General features: G+C 44.8%; 1 non-coding gene across 1 annotated transcript; it reads left to right on the plus strand.

Annotated features, from left to right (window-relative positions):
• Nucleotides 1-13,139: 13,139 nt before the first annotated feature.
• trnas-gcu (transfer RNA serine (anticodon GCU)) lies at nucleotides 13,140-13,221 on the plus strand. Its single transcript has one exon. It is a non-coding gene; the product is annotated as a tRNA-Ser (tRNA).
• The last annotated feature ends 3,990 nt before the right edge of the window (nucleotides 13,222-17,211 follow it).

Below are 17,211 nucleotides of genomic sequence, written 5' to 3' on the forward strand. Positions count from 1 at the left end.
TTAACATGATGAGAGCAATGTGAATCGACACTACGGAATATCAAAGTCCTCCCCTTTACACTACCGCTCTCACAGCCAAAACAGACAGCTCCTATTGCTGATTTAAATCAGATAGTGATGGATTCTCTCAGGCGCTCTGTCAGACTACATGCTCCTTCACACAGGTTTCCAACTGGGTACATGGAGCAAGCAAACGTGTGGATATTGGGATTCAGGGACAGGTATCAAATCTGCTGGGCTGCAGTTCTGGTCACATGAATTTCTGACATGCTGAGACTTTCTGTGCATTCTACCTACTTGACGATTTAAACTGTAATTGAATTTTTATTATTGCATAACATTCTTACATCTTCAACATTCATGCAAACTGTGCAACGTGTTCTTGGATGTAGGAATGGTGAAGATTATTAATGAACGCAAAATGTTTCATGTTAACTGTATGACCTTTCAGAAGAAAGTTGGCGAAGTTTCATTGATTCGAATTCTGTGCGGATTGAAGCTGATTGAAGGAAAAGCCCTGCGATAGCGGCAAGGTAACATTGTCTGTAAACAACGCAGGAACCAACGGAAACCCATTTTTCAATGTCGTCTATTTTTTTACATTTTTTGTGTCCCTTTTGTATCCTTTTCCTGAACCTGATGCTTCAATAATCACATGCTCATGGCAGTGTCACCTTGTCTGCATTAGCTTTAATTTCAGAACCAGACGGATCAGGGAAATGAAGTAGGTTGAGTGACTGAGGTACCAGTGGGGCAGCACATCACCACCAAAGATCCCACAGTGTTGTGGTTCAGTGGTAAGTACTGCTGCCTCAACGGGGTCCAAAGTTCGATTCCAGCCTCGGTGTACAGTCAGTGTGGAGTTTGCACATTCTCCCCGTGTCTGCGGGGGTTTTCTCCGGGTGTTCCAGTTTCCTCCCACAGTCCAAAGATTGTGCAGGTCAGATGAGTTGGTCACTCGAAATTGCCCATAGTGCATTTGTCAGAGGGGAAATGGTTCTGGTTGGGTTATTTTTCGGAGGGTTGGTGTGGACTTTTGGGTCCGAAAGGTCTGTTTCCATACTGTAGGGAATCTAATAATCACAGCAAAAGTAGAGCAGTTGAGTTAAAGTTCCCAAGGTACATTTTGGTCACGTGACAGGTTCGCTGTCTGTGGCTCTCGTCACGCAGTTGGTCAGCGCTGAATACTTAAAACTGCATAACATGCCAAGGCTGTAAGTTCAATGCATATCTAAAGATGTTGTTACTGACATTGACCAGGGATTATTGAAGATCAGACTGAAGCGCAGTTGAAAACAATGTTGAATAAAGTAGCATTTATTTGAATACTCCAGTTTCTGACAGAGGGAAAAGTTTTGCATTTGTTAAACATGCCAATTATGAACAGAAAATCTGCAAATATTCCCCACGTGAATATTCATCGGTGGATAGAGAAACAGAGGTGAAGTTTTAGCTTGATGACCTTCCTCAAATCGCTGACCCAGCGCTGGATTACATCCTGGGAAAGTCTGTATAAATCGTTTCATATCATTCAATTTCCTGCAAGCTGCACAGTTCATTCAACCAATCGAAAGTATTAGATTTATCTCTTTGTAGAGTTTGACTGTTGTCAGTAAACCTGGTAAAGGATCTGGGCAAGTAGTTTTGCTGTTGGGAGGAATAAAGGGTCAAACTGGAATAAGTTAGAGTCTTGACGCAGGATTTTTCAAGCGGAGATAAAAGTGTATTAAATAGACTCACTCCCCTTTCCCTTGATTATGATCAAATTTTCAAGACAACACATGGCAATGATAATGATGTTTACATCGACAGACCAAATCTTGCTCACTGGAGGCACCACAGTATTACAGATCAGGAGAGCGGGGGAGATGATGATCCTTGTGGAAACCTGAGACAGTGAGAGAATTAGTCCCACACTGTTTGCCTCATTTTTCTCATAAACCAGTTAGTCAGCAGACTGAGCTGACAGACTTCCATTCAATGCAAAGCGAAACCAAACAGCTCAGTGCATTCACAGTATATAATATTTCATGTTGAATTAGTTGCTGCACCTTCCAACTCCACTAGCTCTTCTTATACTTTACATTTTCTGTTGCAGGTGTCATGCAATTTTTTTCACATGAATGTTAACGAATTCAGGAACGTTTCCATTTTGCATCCCCATCCAGGCAGCACAGAATGACTGTCGCTGTTTAATTCTCCCCGTGTCTGCGTGGGTTTCCTCCGGGTGCTCCGGTTTCCTCCCACAGTCCAAACATGTGCAGGTTAGGTGAATTGGCTGTGCTAAATTGCCCGTAGTGTTAGGGGCAGGGGTAAATGTAGCGGAATGGGTCTGGGTGGATTGCGCTTCAGCGGGTTGGTGTGGACTTGTTGGGCTGAAGGGCCTGTTTCCAAACTGTAAGTAATCTAATCGAATCTAATCCAATCTAATTCACTCCTTGTCTGCCTGCACTCGCTTTTCAAATATTCTTGAATCCGCTCCTAAAATGATTCTATTTCTGAAAATTCATCTCCGAATTCAATAACTCTCAGAATAAAAAATGCCTACTCCAAACTTCTTTATCGTGCCCCGATGGGTTTGAAGTTCTAACCTTTAGTTTCCACTCACCTAAACGAGGAAATTTCCCTCGCATTTACTCTTAACAACTTCACATAAGATGGATAACTTCTTTTCGGACACAACTCAGTCTTTCCTGATTTCTCCCGCATTATTCCTTATCTATGCCATCATCCCATTAAACCCCCTCTTTTCGTTTCTAGTGGCTTTATCTCCCAGTACACCTCGTTTCCATCGTTTCTAACGACATGGTATCATGGCCGTGTCATTCCTAACGTCTTTATAGTCCAGTAAATACTGCCCGTGTCTATCATCATGTCTTTATATCCCTGTATATTTCAACCTGAGAAAGGATGCTGGGTCTAATTTAATGCATAAAAACTCACCACTAAGCTGTGCAATCTCATTACCGACATAGGAAAGGTGGAAGCAATTTCAATTACAGCTAAATGGATTGTTTGCAACAGAATCGTGTCAAATCCCAGTCACATACTTGACTGTTGTTCTTATAGTTATTTCTTCTCTACGTGTGCTGAAGTAACACAGTGATGGATCAATTACTATTGCCAGACATACACAAGGGGACATATGAAGTTGAGAGATCAGAGCAGTTTGTATTGACATACCATTCACTGTTCGAATATCAGTCTTAGGAATTATACAAAGAGCGATTTTGAACGGAATTTGAGCAGGGAAGTTTACCGCATGATGTAACACCATATTGTGTAGTTACTTTGTTGTTTACCTCATTTATGTGTTTTGCCTCTTTGGGGATTTTGAAGTTATCCCCTCTATACAAACGTTCCGTGCTTTTGCACCATTATACAAAAGATGCAGTACAATAACACCCAACACTGCTTGCACAGATATTGACCCCTGGAAACAGCTCTGTGCATTCTCCTCGAGACTGGAAAATAATTTGCTGCATTCCCGCTCTTATTGGTCTTTTCTTGACATCGGCTTCTGGTCTTCACGGAATCCGATTAAGCAGATCTTGTCACTGAGTCATTTGTGTTCAGATCATGTGAGCAGAATATCACAGTCCATAACCCAGAAGTCAGACCATACTCAGGGAACGGTCCTCTGCTCTTGATCATTTCATGAACACCAGGAAGAAATATCTATGCTCTTCAAAATTTACTAACATGTTTTTCAGAAGCAAGGTAAACAGTTCCAGGTTTCTGCTTTTGTTGTCACACGGACCAAGGCTGTAAATGCTGGAACCAATTGTGACTGTCCGCTCTCCCATATCCATTTTCTCCCCAGGAAGTGTTAAGATGATGGTCTGAATCGGATTCTTCTAAAAAGAAGAATACTTTTGTTATTGATTTCTGGTTTATGGGCCCACTAGGCTCCCGCTGGGCCTCTGTATATCGCACTGACAACAGCAGTTTCCAGCCGTCTTCAGCTTTTTTGTAGCAAGTACCTTCGAGCATGACATCAAAAGATGTTCGCTGTGACTGTGTGACACTCTAGCAATGGAGACAGCTCTATCAATGGAGGCAGCTCAGTCCGCTGGGATGGGATAATTTCTGCAGTGTGTCCTGCGGATCAGATACAGTGCACTTTATCATTCAGATCATACAGAGTGAGAGCGCTCGAAAAGGCCAATTGGTCACTCGTACCTGCGTCAGCTCGGGAGTTATAAAATATGGGTTAAAGCAGAAACTCGGGATTTGATCAGGTTTCAAGTGTTTACGTGAGACAGGAAGCAGAAAAAGATAGACCGTGAAGCGATTAGGATCTGACTACAGGAGCAGCAAATAGGTTGCACATCGCAGAGGAGAACTTTGAAGTATTGAATTCTGGTTGATGGGCTGATCATACTTTCACTTGGCCACGCTGCAGCAGAAGATAATATGTCAATATCTCTTGGAATTGTCATGTCATAGGCAAATATCACCGTTAAACTGCTGTAAGTTCCTTTTTCCAATGTGACGACAGTCTGTATGTAAAATAGCTTAAATATTTAATCCTTTCTCATAAACAAGTCCATTCCATCTCATTGTGTTGTATTGTCTTCTTTCCAGTTACCTGTTTTTGTGCCTGCACTGAAGTTGATTTGCTCCTTCTGCATGTCTTTTCCAGTCTGGGTGATATGATGCAGTCGAACTGATCGACCGTCTGACAGAATTTTCCACTTCACTTCAACCTGCCCTAACTTCGCTATCGGATACCATTCCCGTTGTTTAGGTGTTAAGCGCTCGTCTCAGATCCAGCCTACCCTCACCCAAAATAAATGCAAAACTCAGTCCCACTGTGATCACTGCAATCCGGTAAATCTTCACTCCGAGGTCATTGATTATTCCTAGGAGAAAGTTGGGACTGCAGATGCTGGAGATCAGAGTCGGGAGTGTGGTGCTGGAAAAACACAGCAGGTCAGTCAGCATCCGAGGAACAGGAGAATCCACGTTTCAGTCATAAACCCTTCAACATGAATAATGCTTGTGAGTCGGGACTGAGAGATAAATGTTAGGGTTGTGGGGTTTGGGGGATGAAACTGGGAAAGCGATAGTTGGATGAAGATGAGGGAGAAGATGATAGTTCAGAAGGAGCAGAGATGGAATGGGTCCACAGCGCGGTTCCAAATTTGAGGCTTGGAACTTGGGGGAAGGGAAATGAGGAAACTGTTCAAATTGATACTTATCCTGTGCGGTGAAAGAGTCCCAAGGCGGAATATTTGGCGTTCCTCCACTAGGCATTGGGTGGTTGTGGTTTGGTGGTGAACGAGGCCCAGGACCTTTACGTCTTTGACGGAATGGGAGGAGGAGTTGAAGTGTTCAGTCACTAGATGGTGAAGCTAATGGCTGCGAGTGTCCCAGAGATGTTCTCTGAAATGATCTGCAATAAGGTGTCCTGTCTCCCTGATGCAGAGGAGACAACACTGGGTGCAACGGATGCAGTAGATGACATTGCAAGCGGTATAGGTGAATTTCTAACGGATGTGGAAGGATCCCTTGGGGCCTTGGACGGAGATGAGTGAAGTGGTGTGGGCGCTCGTGTTACCCTTACCCTTCCTGTGGTGGGAGGGAAAGATTCCAGTAGTGGGGTGTGGGCTTATTTGGGGTTGTAGACCTGACGAGGGTTTCGTGGAGGGAATGGTCTTTTCAGAATGCTGATCGGGATGAGGAGGGAAATATATATCTGATGGTGGGGTGTGTTTGGAGATGGCAGAAGTGGTGGAGTCTGATGTGTTTTATGCGGAGGTTGGTGGGGTGAAAGTTGAGGACCAAGGGTTTCTGTCCTTGTTGGGGGAGGGGTGGGGTTGAAGGACGGTGGTGAGTGAAGTGGATGAGATGCACTGGAGGGCATCGTCAACCACGTGGGAAGCGCATTTGCGATTATGGAAGAGGGAGACCAACTGGGACTTTCTGAGCTGGAATTGGTCATCCTGGGAAAAGATGTGGTGGAGGCAGAGGAATTGGGAATAAGGGATTGCTTTTTTACACGAGGTGAGGTGGAAGGAGGTGTAGTATTGATAGCTGTGGGAGTTGGTGGGGTTGTAGTATATGTCTATCATTAGTGATTCACTGGAGAAGGTGATGGACAAGTCCATGAAGGGGAGAGAAGTTGCCAAGATGATCCAGGTAAAGTTGAGGTCGAGGTGAAAGATGCTGGTAACCCTTGCTGAACTGTTCAACCTCCTCGTGGGAGCACGAAGTGGCGCCAATGCATTTATCAATGTAGTGGAGGCACAAGTGGAGAGAGGTGCCATTGTAACTGCGAAAGATGGACAATTCCCGAAATCTGACAAGCGGGCAGGCATAGCAAGGTCACCTGCGGGTGCCTATGGCTATCCCTTTGGTTTGGAGGAAGTGGGAGGATTGGACAGAAAAGTTGTTGAGGGTGAGGACCAGTTCAGCCAGGTGGATGAGGGTGTCGATGGAAGGGTACTAGTTGGGATGGGGTGAGATGAAGAAACAGAGGGTTTGGAGACTTTCATCATGTCAGATGGATGTGTACAGGGACTGGATGTCCAAGGTGAAGATGACGCGTTGGGGACCAGGGAAACAAAAGCATTGGAGGAGATGAAGTGCATAGCTGGTATCACAAACGTCGGTGTGAATTTCCTGGACTGGGGAGACAGAAAGGTGTTGAGCTAGGAAGAGATGAATCGTGCCAGGCAGGCGCAGGCTGAGACAGCAGGTCTTAGGAAGGAGGTAGAATCGGGCAGTGGTGGGTTCATGGACAATCAGGTTGTAGGCAGTGGATGTGAGATTCCCCAGAGGTGATGAGATTGTGATTGTCTGGGAGATGATGGGAGGTGTGTCTGTGATCGGGCGCAGTAGGAAGAGGTATCAGCGAGTTGGCGCCTGTCTTCAGCAGTGTACCTCAGGCCGTCTCATGCCTCATTCCTGATGAAGGGCTTATGCCCGAAAATTCGATTCTCCTGCTTCTCGGATGCTGCCTGACCTGCTGTGCTTCTCCAGCATCACACTGTCGACTCATTCATTATTCCGCTTTCATTTCACACTGCCAGGTGCGTGCAGCCTGTTTGCCTCTATAAAGCATTGTTCTCATAACCTTGCACAACATCTGCCAATCTCAAACAAAAAGAGAAATTGCTGTTAAACCTAAGCAGATCTGGCAGCATCTGGCGATAGGAAGAGGTGTCCTCGAGTTGGTATTTGGCTTCAGCGGTGTAGAGGTCAGTGCGCCAGACTACCACTGCGCCCCATATATCTGCTGGCTTGATGGTGAGGTTGGGATTGGAGCAGGGGAATTGGAGTGCTGCACGTTGTGAGGGTGAGAGGTTGAGGTGGGGGAGGGGGTAGACAGGTTGAGGCGGTTAATGCCCCAGTGGCAGTTGGAAATGAAGAGTTCGAGGGCAGGTAATAAGCCAGCGCGGGGTGTCCAGGTTTATGCAGTTTGTTGGAGGTGGGCGAAGTAGTCCTTGGAAGGTGGGCGGGAGTCCTGATTGTGAAAGTAAGCTCAGAGGTGGAGGCAGCAGAAGAACGGTTCGACGTCACGGCGTGTATTAAATTCATTGATGCATGGACGGAGGGGGATGAAGGTGATTCCTTTGCTGAGGACTGATCGTTCGTCCTCAGTGAGGGGAAGGTCCAATCCCAACCTCACCATCAAGCCAGCAGATATGGGGTCGCAGTGGTAGTCTGGCTCACTGACCTCTACACCACTGAAGCCAAATACCAACTCGACAACACCTCTTCCTACTGCCACCTCGACCATGACCCCACCTCAATCACCAAACTATCATCTCCCAGACCATACAGAACCTCATAACCTCAGGACATCTCCCAAACACATCTTTCAACATCATTGTCCGGGAACACCGCACTGCCCCGTTCTACCTCCTTCCCAAGATCCACATGCCTGACCACCCTGGCCGACCCATTGTCTCAGCATGCTCCTGCCTCACTGAACTCATCTCTACCTGCCTCGAAACTGTCCTATCCCCCCAGTCCAGGAACGCCCCACATACGTTCGAGACACCACCCACGCCCTCCACCTCCTCCAAGACTTCCGTTTCCCCGGCCACCAACGCCTCATCCTCACCATGGATATCCAATCCCTCTACACCTCCTTCCACCATGACCAGGGCCTCCAAGCCCTCCGGTTCTTCCTCTCCTGACGTCTCCAACAGTACCCTTCCACCGACACTCTCGTTCGTTTGGTCGAACTGGTCCTCACCCTTAACAATTTCTCCTTCGAATCCTCCCATTTCCTCCAGATCATAGGGGTAGCCATGGGCACACGTATGGGCCCCAGCCATGCTTGTCTCTTTGTTGGCTATGGAGAACAGTCGATCTTCCGTCATCACACCGGCACCACTCCCCACCTCTTCCTCCGCTACATCGATGACTGCTTTGGCGCCACCTCGTGCTCCCGTGAGAAGGTTGAGCAATTCATCACCTTCACCAACGCATTCCACCCAGACCTTAAATTTACCCGGACCATCTCTGATACCTCCCTCCCCTTCCTGGACCTCTCCATCTCCATTAATGACGACCGACTTGACACTGATATTTTTACAAACCCAACGACGCCCACAGCTACCTGAATTAGAACTCTTCCCATCCTACCTCTTGCAAAAATGCCATCCCGTATTCCCAATTCCTACGCCTCAGCCGTATCTGCTCCCACGAGGACCAGTTCCACCACAGAACACACCAGATGGCCTCCTTCTTTTGAGACTGCAATTTCCCTTCCCACGTGGTTAAAGATGCCCTCCAAAGCATCTCGTCTACATCCCGCACCTCCGCCCTCAGACCCCACCCCTCCAACCGTAACAAGGACAGAACGCCCCTGGTGCTCACCTTCCACCGCACCAACCTTCACATAAACCAAATCATCCGCCGACATTTCCGCCACCTCCAAACAGACCCCACCACCAGGGATATATTTCCCTCCCCACCCCTTTCCGCCTTCCGCAAAGACCGTTCACTTCGTGACAACCTGGTCAGGTCCACGACCCCCTACAACCCACTCTCCCATCCTGGCACCTTGTCCTGCCACCGCAGGAACTGCAAAACCTGCGCCCACACATCCTCCCTCACCCCTATCCAAGGCCCAAAAGGAGTTTTCTACATCCATCAAAGTTTTACCTGCACATCCACTAATATCATTTATTATATCCGTTGGTCCCGATGCGGTCTCCTCTACATTGGGGAGACTGGACGCCTCCTAACAGAGCGCTTTAGGGAACATCTCCGGGACACCCACACCAATCAACCCACCGCCCTGTGGCCCAACATTTCAACTCTCCCTCCCACTCTGCCGAGGACATGGAGGTCTTGGGCCTCCTTCACCACTGTTCCCTCACCACCAGACGCCTGGAGAAAGAACGCCTCATCTTCCGCCTCGGAACACTTCAACCCCAGAGCATCAATGTGGACTTCAACAATTTCTTCATTTCCCCTTCCCCCCACCTCACCCCAGTCCCAAACTTCCAGCTCAGCACTGTCCCCGCAACTTGTCCTGACTTGTCCTACCTCTCTATCATCTTTTCCACCTACCCACTCCACCCTCCCCGCTCCCCCGACCTATCACCTTCATCCCCTCCCCCACTTCCTATTGTACTCTATGCTACTTTCTCCCAATCCTCACCCTCATCTAGCTTATCTCTCCACTCTTCAGGCTCTCTGCTTTTATTCCTGATGAAGGGCTTTTGCCCGAAACGTTGATTTTACTGCTCCTTGGATGCTGCTTGAACTGCTGTGCTCTTCCATCACGAATCCAGTTTCTGATCCATTGGTCCGTTCCTCCACAGATCTGTCAGAAATACTGAACTTTTCCAGCAACTTCTGTATTTGTTTGATTTTCAACATCGGCGGATCTTTCTTTTTTTTTTCTTATTTTCTATCAATATGATTTGGCTTAAGATTATCTTGAATATTTTGAATATGACTGCGATAGAACAGCGAGATTTCAAAAGCCCGCTACTGCTACGTGGTTCACGTGACCAATGCCTTTCCACTTGATCACTGCTCCCTACAGCTGCACTGCAGATAAATTAACAAAATTATGGCATTCTCTCGAATTGGTAACCAGGAGCGAGATGGTTTGACGTGTTGAAAAAGTAAGATATACTGATAAAATAGAGTATATTAAATGGGGAACCATAAGGGAAAGAGAGAACAGTGAAAGATAGTGTTCTGGCAAAATTTAAATGTCATTGCTCAAGATTCAGAAAATGCTAGCATTCACAAACATACCACAATGTGGAATGTAACTTTCAGGACAAGCAAAACAAGCAGATTGCAAAATCCTAGTCTGAAAGTTTTGCAGCATCAGTTTTAGGTTTAATGAATGCACGCATGGGTTTCAGTGCTGTAATGATCTCATAAACTGTAGAAGGAAATCCTTGCCTTCGAGGATACGTGCGGAATGTTCGCTGATTCATCCCAGTAATGGCAAGACTGTCCTCTGGAAGCATATGAGTACAATTATTCAATGCTCCATGGAGTTTCAAATAAGAGGTGAAGGGAATGTCTCCATTCACAAATTAATCATTCAGTAGAACTCAATACAAGGACACATGAAGTGATAACCAAGGTGGGCAAGAACACGGAAATATGATACACAATAGCTACGACAATTTCTATGTGCAAAGTGTTGATTTCAGACCCACGGTGGCTTTTGGTAATGATATTTACTGTCCAGAACCAGTCTACACTGGAATGACTCGAGCCCTACTGTGATGTATTTGAACTTCAGCTACCTTTAGAAATAGCTGACACTCACTCAGATCATGGAGATTTAGAGAAATCATATTTAAAGCAAATAGTTCATCTTGTAACTGTGAAATCTTTAGGTCATCCTCAGTGGGAGCATTGTGTGTAATCCTTGTCCTTATTCTCCAACAAAGACATGTGAAGAGGTTAGGAAGGGCACAGACGCTGTATAGCAAGATATTAGGAAGCCCAGCGACAGGGTTTACTGAGACATAAAAACATCAGAAAGGATAGAAATGATTTCATCTGCATTATGGACAGAATGTCGGAGTTTATTCACGAAATGTGGAAATGCTGGACCAGAAACATTCAAGTTTAAAAGTAAACAAAAGAGGATTTTCTCATAACGTGTGGTTTGAAGTGACTAAATCGGGGAAATTCCGTCTTTCGAGTGAATCAACAACTTTAGTTGGAGCTTCAAAACCATCAGTGAATGATTAAGAAAAGATTGGATAAGAGTTTCTTCCACTCAATAAAGTTGCTGAATTCCTGAATGACTTTCTGGAAATAAAACGTAGATTTCTGATTTCATACTGTTTTAAAAAACACACGAACAAACATACAAGGAGGGAATTTACCATTGAAAGAAAGGAAAAGTGTGGGTGTGGATTAATTTCGATTTGGTTGTTTTCAGACACAAAGACACTTCATGAACACGTTCAGCTGAATAAAATTGAGTATAAAAAGTTCCTGGATTTGAAAGAAAAAGCGTATTATTCAAGGTGAAGCATTGTAAATGGGGCTGATGTCGTAAAATAACTGCAGACAGAAGTTACATCCTAATGAGTGGCAATTGAATCGTCATTTGGAGACGCAACACCTACTTTAAAGATTTGACCACATTCACATGACATTAGGTGCATTTCACGCTTTCTTATATCCACCACCAAGTCTACTCTGTCTTTTTTGTATTTTAACCGTCTGTGCTGCTCTGCAGCACACCATTCCAGCTGAAAGATGCTCAGACTAAAAGTGAATACAATATTCAGACGGTCCTATGCGATCAGTCTCCTTTTTTATTATTATTACAATGGCCATTGCGAGTTTGCAACAAACTGCATAACATGAAAACAGATCAACATCTATTTTCCCGGAATTTAACGCAGTTCCCATGGGAAACTTCACCCGTCTGCTGAAAAATCACGTTCGGCTAGCCCTCCACAAATGTCTCTTCACGTTTTAAGTGTTTGCAGTATGTTTGTTGATCAAGGTGTCATTATCCTGAAAAGGTCGTTTCTCAATCCACAAAAAGTGGTACTTTCCCATAAACGTGACATTGCTCAATATCACCTTCTATCCGTACCCCTCAACACGACAAATTGAAGCTGCTCCATGTGAGGCTCAAACTTAAAACTTCGGCAGAGCGCAGCCCACTATACTGGCACAGAGATGCCGTGCACTGGTCACCTGCAGCACTGGAGCAACACATTAATGCTTACCTGCACATTCCTGGTTGTACATTAACGGTTGGGAAACCGAGTTTCTCTGATTCCCTGGCTGGTCACTGCGATTATACGATCATCTTCACTAGTGGTTCTGACCCTGTGTGAGGCAAGTGGTGAGTTACTCATTGCAAAGATGTAAAAATGTGCAACTTCAACTTTTGCCTTCACTAACCCATGAGCCTTTTATTTTGGTTTTCATCTGTAGAAATCTTAAAACCTTCATCTTGAACAAACTCAATAACAGATCTCCATTGTGTCTCTGGCATCAAATTCAAAATGTAAACCCCCTCTGAATTCTTCCACCGCAGTCCACTGTTTGGGAAGTTTTCCTGTTCAGGGGAATGCACTTGCCAGTGTCTCAACTGCTGCTCCCAGCATTCGCTCTGGCACTGCACTCATTTTCCTTCTGACACTTGCTCACTGTGTTGCTGTGATCATACAGTGACTTGGTGTCACACAGCCAGGAAAATGATACAGATCAAGGTTTTTGCATTGTTGAATTCAATTGTCAGTTTAGCCTTATTTCGGATTTTGAAATTGTCTGTTGTGTACACAGATGCGTGTCAAAATTATCTGAGTGGAAGAAAGGTGTTCTGAATAATGACATTGAGCACTATGCACTCTCCTCCAGTCTGGAAAACAATTCCTCACAGACAACTTTACACCTCCTGCTGACACGGGCTCTTCATTCCGTTGACTTCAAATCTTAACAGAATTCAACTGACCTTGTTACATCGTCATTTCTTCATTTTTGTTGAGATCACTGTGAGCAGAGTGTCACAGTGGGAGTGTGTTTGCCGCACAACTCAGAGGTAAGACAATACTCTTGGAACCGTCCTGTACTATTTATCATTTCACCAATACCAGGGAGAAATATCTGCTGCTCAGCATAATTTACACAATTCACTTATTCATAATGTGAAATGTGCCCATGATTTATGTGACGAGGTGGCCGAGAGGTTGAGACGATGGACTGCTAATCCATTGTGTTCTGCACGCGTGGGTTCGAATCCCACTCTCGTCGTTGTTATCAATGATTTTCAATTTTGCTATTTTTGGGTGATCACAGCTGTCCAATGGTCTGTTTATATGCATCGACGCTATAATAAAATCTCAAAGAATAATTTGAGTCTGTTGCCTGAACTGCATTGAAATGTAGATTGAATTGGGACAATGAAAAGGAACGCGATTGTCTTTTCCAAGTCAAGTTGCTGTGAACTTTTATCGTATGAAAGAGATCCAGAAGAAACAAATAACGAGAAATGCGAAGTGCATGTTGATGCATGCGATTCTGAATGAGTGTTTTGTCAGATGAAATTTGTAGCAGTTGGGTAGAAGTGATTCATCTTGGTGAAAAGAGCACAGAGAAACAGCACGAAACAATGTAGATATTTCAAAAGTGGCAGGGGCTGGGTGTAGGGGCACCCGAGAACTGGCTGTAAATGCACAGTAGAGAATTACCGATGTGGGTGCCGTGCATGGGCACGGACAGACTTACACATTGGTCTTATCCTTTCCCCCTTGTTCTCGCCATTGATGAATTCTGGACATAAGACACATCTCAACACAAGATGTGGGAAGCAAGCTCCCTCTCGTTATGCACACACTTGATGCATCATATTGAACTATGAACAACTGGAGAAGTCAGCAAGTTAACTGCAGGGACTGAATCTAAACTGTGTATCAATAACCGCAGATTTATGCAGTATAAACAAGAAAACTGATTTGAAATGTCTTTATACGCATGTCATTAACAGACGGGTTCGTTCTAATACCCGTGTGGCTGAAAGACATCGACACCACATTTCAAGTTGGATGACAACATTACCAATTTTGTTCAGAAATTGAGATCTATTTGATAATTTGACACAGTGACCAAGTTTAATTTAAATAATACAAACCAAATTCCCTCACGTGAAATAAAAGAGTGATTCCATTACAAACATTGTCCTTGCTAAGTAGCAGTTACTCAACATGAAAAATAGAATGTGATTTCTCGTGAGCATACGTCAATTAGCACGAGTATCTTACTTCTGATTGACTGCAATATGCACATGCAAAATAAGTTTTAAGAAAGAAGTCCTTTGGAAATAATGAGTCGGTGGTGATTAAAAGTAAGATTAGGTTCTCATGATGTGGATATTGCACCAATGGCTCCAGTGGTGGAAATGGTCAGTCGGCAGTATTTCTATGATGGTATAGAGGTATGTGATCTGCCAGGGATGGGAGCTCCCATCTCATCTGGAGCAGCGTCTGTTGACATGGAGCAGGGAGCATTGTGACATCAGACTGGGAGTTCCAACCACACCTGGAGCAGCTTTTATTGACATGGAGCAGCAGGGAGCATTGGGACATCAGACTGGTAGATCCAACTTCAACTGGACCGCTTCTATTGACATGGAGCAGGGAGCATTGAGACATCAGACTGGGAGCTACAACGTCAACGAGAGCCTGGGATGGGAGCTCCTATTTCATCTGGAGCAGCGTCTGTTGACATGGACCAGGGAGCATTGTGACATCAGACTGGGAGTTCCAACCACACCTGGAGCAGCTTTTATTGACATGGAGCAGCAGGGAGCATTGGGGCAGCAGGCTGGGAGTTCGAACCTCACCTGGAGCAGCTTCTATTGACATGAAGCAGCAGGGAGCATTGGGACATCAAACTGCGAGATCCAACCTCGTTTGGAGCAGCTTCAGTTGACATGGAGCAGGGCGCTTTGCGAGATCAGTCTGGGAGCTCCACTCTCACCTTGAGCTGATTTTAATGACATGACGCAGCAGGGAACATTGGGACATCAGACTGGTAGAGCCAACAACAACTGGACGTTTTCTATTGACATGGAGCAGGGAGCATTGGGACATCAGACTGGGAGCTGCAACTTCAACTAGAGTAGCATGTATTGACATGGAGCAGCAAGGAACATTGGAACGTCAGGTTGGGAGCTCCAACCTCTCTTGGAGCAGCTTGTATTTGCATGGAAGAGGAGGGAGTATTGGGACATTAGGCTGGAGGAAAGGGTATTCAACTATTTTAATCTGAAGTAAAATAGGTTTCAACACCTCAGGTGTTAACTGATTTCTGAAGATTCTGTCATGGGAAAATAAGCAATTCATTAGATATTAAAGACAAGTCCTGCAAATATTCAACTCAGGAAAACGCATTGGTACAGAGAGAAATGGGAATGATGTTTCAAGTCTTTGACTTTTCTTTTCTGGCCGACTCTGCACTAGATTACATCACCAGAAGCTCGTTTTCACTCATTTCATGTCATTCAGTTTCCTGCAAATACGGACAGGTAGTGAACATAATCTAAATCTGAAAATTAATGGGAATATGCAATGTTGTGATTAGGCTGGATTTTATCTCTAATTATGGTGAAAACGAAGCAAAGTAAGTTGCAATTTCCTTGATCAGCAGTGACCTCATTGATTGGCTGATCAATTTTTTAGGACAATGTGAAGTGAATCATTGATGGTGATTCTCTTTGTTCTTCGCTCACCTTGTGACTGTTACTTTTATTGCTCCTGTCATTGTTAGCATCACAGCTCTGTAGCGTGTAAAATCTCAGCTGTGCATCTGGCCAGTGGTACAGCCATTCGTATAGCTGGCTACGGATCAGGCGGGTGTAGATTCGACTTTTGCTTGGCGCAAATACATTGTGGAGATTCAGCACACATCGAAACTAATCTTTTTTGTTACACTGAGGTGGATAATGTTTGAAATTTTCATCTCCAGGAACGAAAATTATTTTAATGTCTATGATCAGTTAAACATTACCAAGGGTTATCAAAGTTAAAAATCACATGGCATCAGATTGTATCGAACTCGCATATTTGGAAGCACCAGTGTTCCATGCACTGTTTCTTCATCAGGTGGTTGTGAACTGTTGGACTCTAATATGGCTTTGTGAAAATTTTAAATTTGTCCACCCCAGTCCAATACCAAAACATCCAAGTCATGGGTACTATCGACACCACGATTGGTCGGTTAAAGTCCAGCTGATCTTCCACAACATCGCGCATATTGACACACGCATCAAGTTTCTGCAGAAAGACACCTACCTGATGAAGGAGTGGCTCTCTGAAAGCTAGTATTTCCAAATAAACTTGCTGGACTATGTCCTGATGTTGTGTAATTTTTAATTTTGTCTACCCAACTCAAACACTGGCACTTCCATATCATAGAGAACATCAGTCATGTCGCAGCGCTGTCAGAGAAGGCAATCCTGGAATAGCCTCACACATTGCTCATAGGTACGTTTCATTTTCAGAAACCAACCCACTCAATCGCTGCAGCTCCTGTGTATGAAAAGCACAGAAAATAAATAGCTGAGACTCCGTTTTGACAGTTCTTTGAAACTCTTTGGGAAGTGGAATCAGAGGAGAATGAAGGATGAACTGTCCGACTGTGTAGAGAGAGGGAACGCACTTTTACCTTCATTCAAGGGCTGGGGTATTGACTGATTTAAGGCATTAAACAGATTCCTGGTAGAGCTGCGCTCTCTGCATCAGGAACAAGAAGTCCTGATTTCCTGAACGGTAATGAAATCCAGTCCACTCAGTCAAAGCGCCGAATACTAACTACTAGACCACCAGGGATGAGGGCAGAAGCAGTTGCACAGTTTCTTCATAACGCGGTTTTTGGAATTATGTCACTGCAGATATATTTGCCCTCAAAAATGATTGAATTATCGAATGTTTACAGCACAGAAATGGGTCCCATCATCTCACTTCCCAGCACTTGGTCTGCAACCTTGTACACTCTGACGTTTCACGTGTTCATTTCAATGCTAATTTCTTTGGAACGTTTTAATCTCATAAGACACAATAAATTGGATTGAAGTTTGAGATGGGAAAAATGCGTTCACACCCGGTCAGGGAACTGAATCCCATTTTTACCCACAGGCTGAAGCACGCAGACACATTTCCCCAAGAGTGATACAGGCCTCGGGAGAAAACAAGCAGAAAGTAACATTTCACCCACTTGACTGATGTTGTCCCATTTAAGACTTCA

This window comes from Chiloscyllium plagiosum, unplaced genomic scaffold (assembly GCF_037043375.1).
Source record: "Chiloscyllium plagiosum isolate Xiang-an unplaced genomic scaffold, Cpla_swu_hap1 HiC_scaffold_51, whole genome shotgun sequence".
NCBI lineage: Eukaryota > Metazoa > Chordata > Chondrichthyes > Orectolobiformes > Hemiscylliidae > Chiloscyllium > Chiloscyllium plagiosum.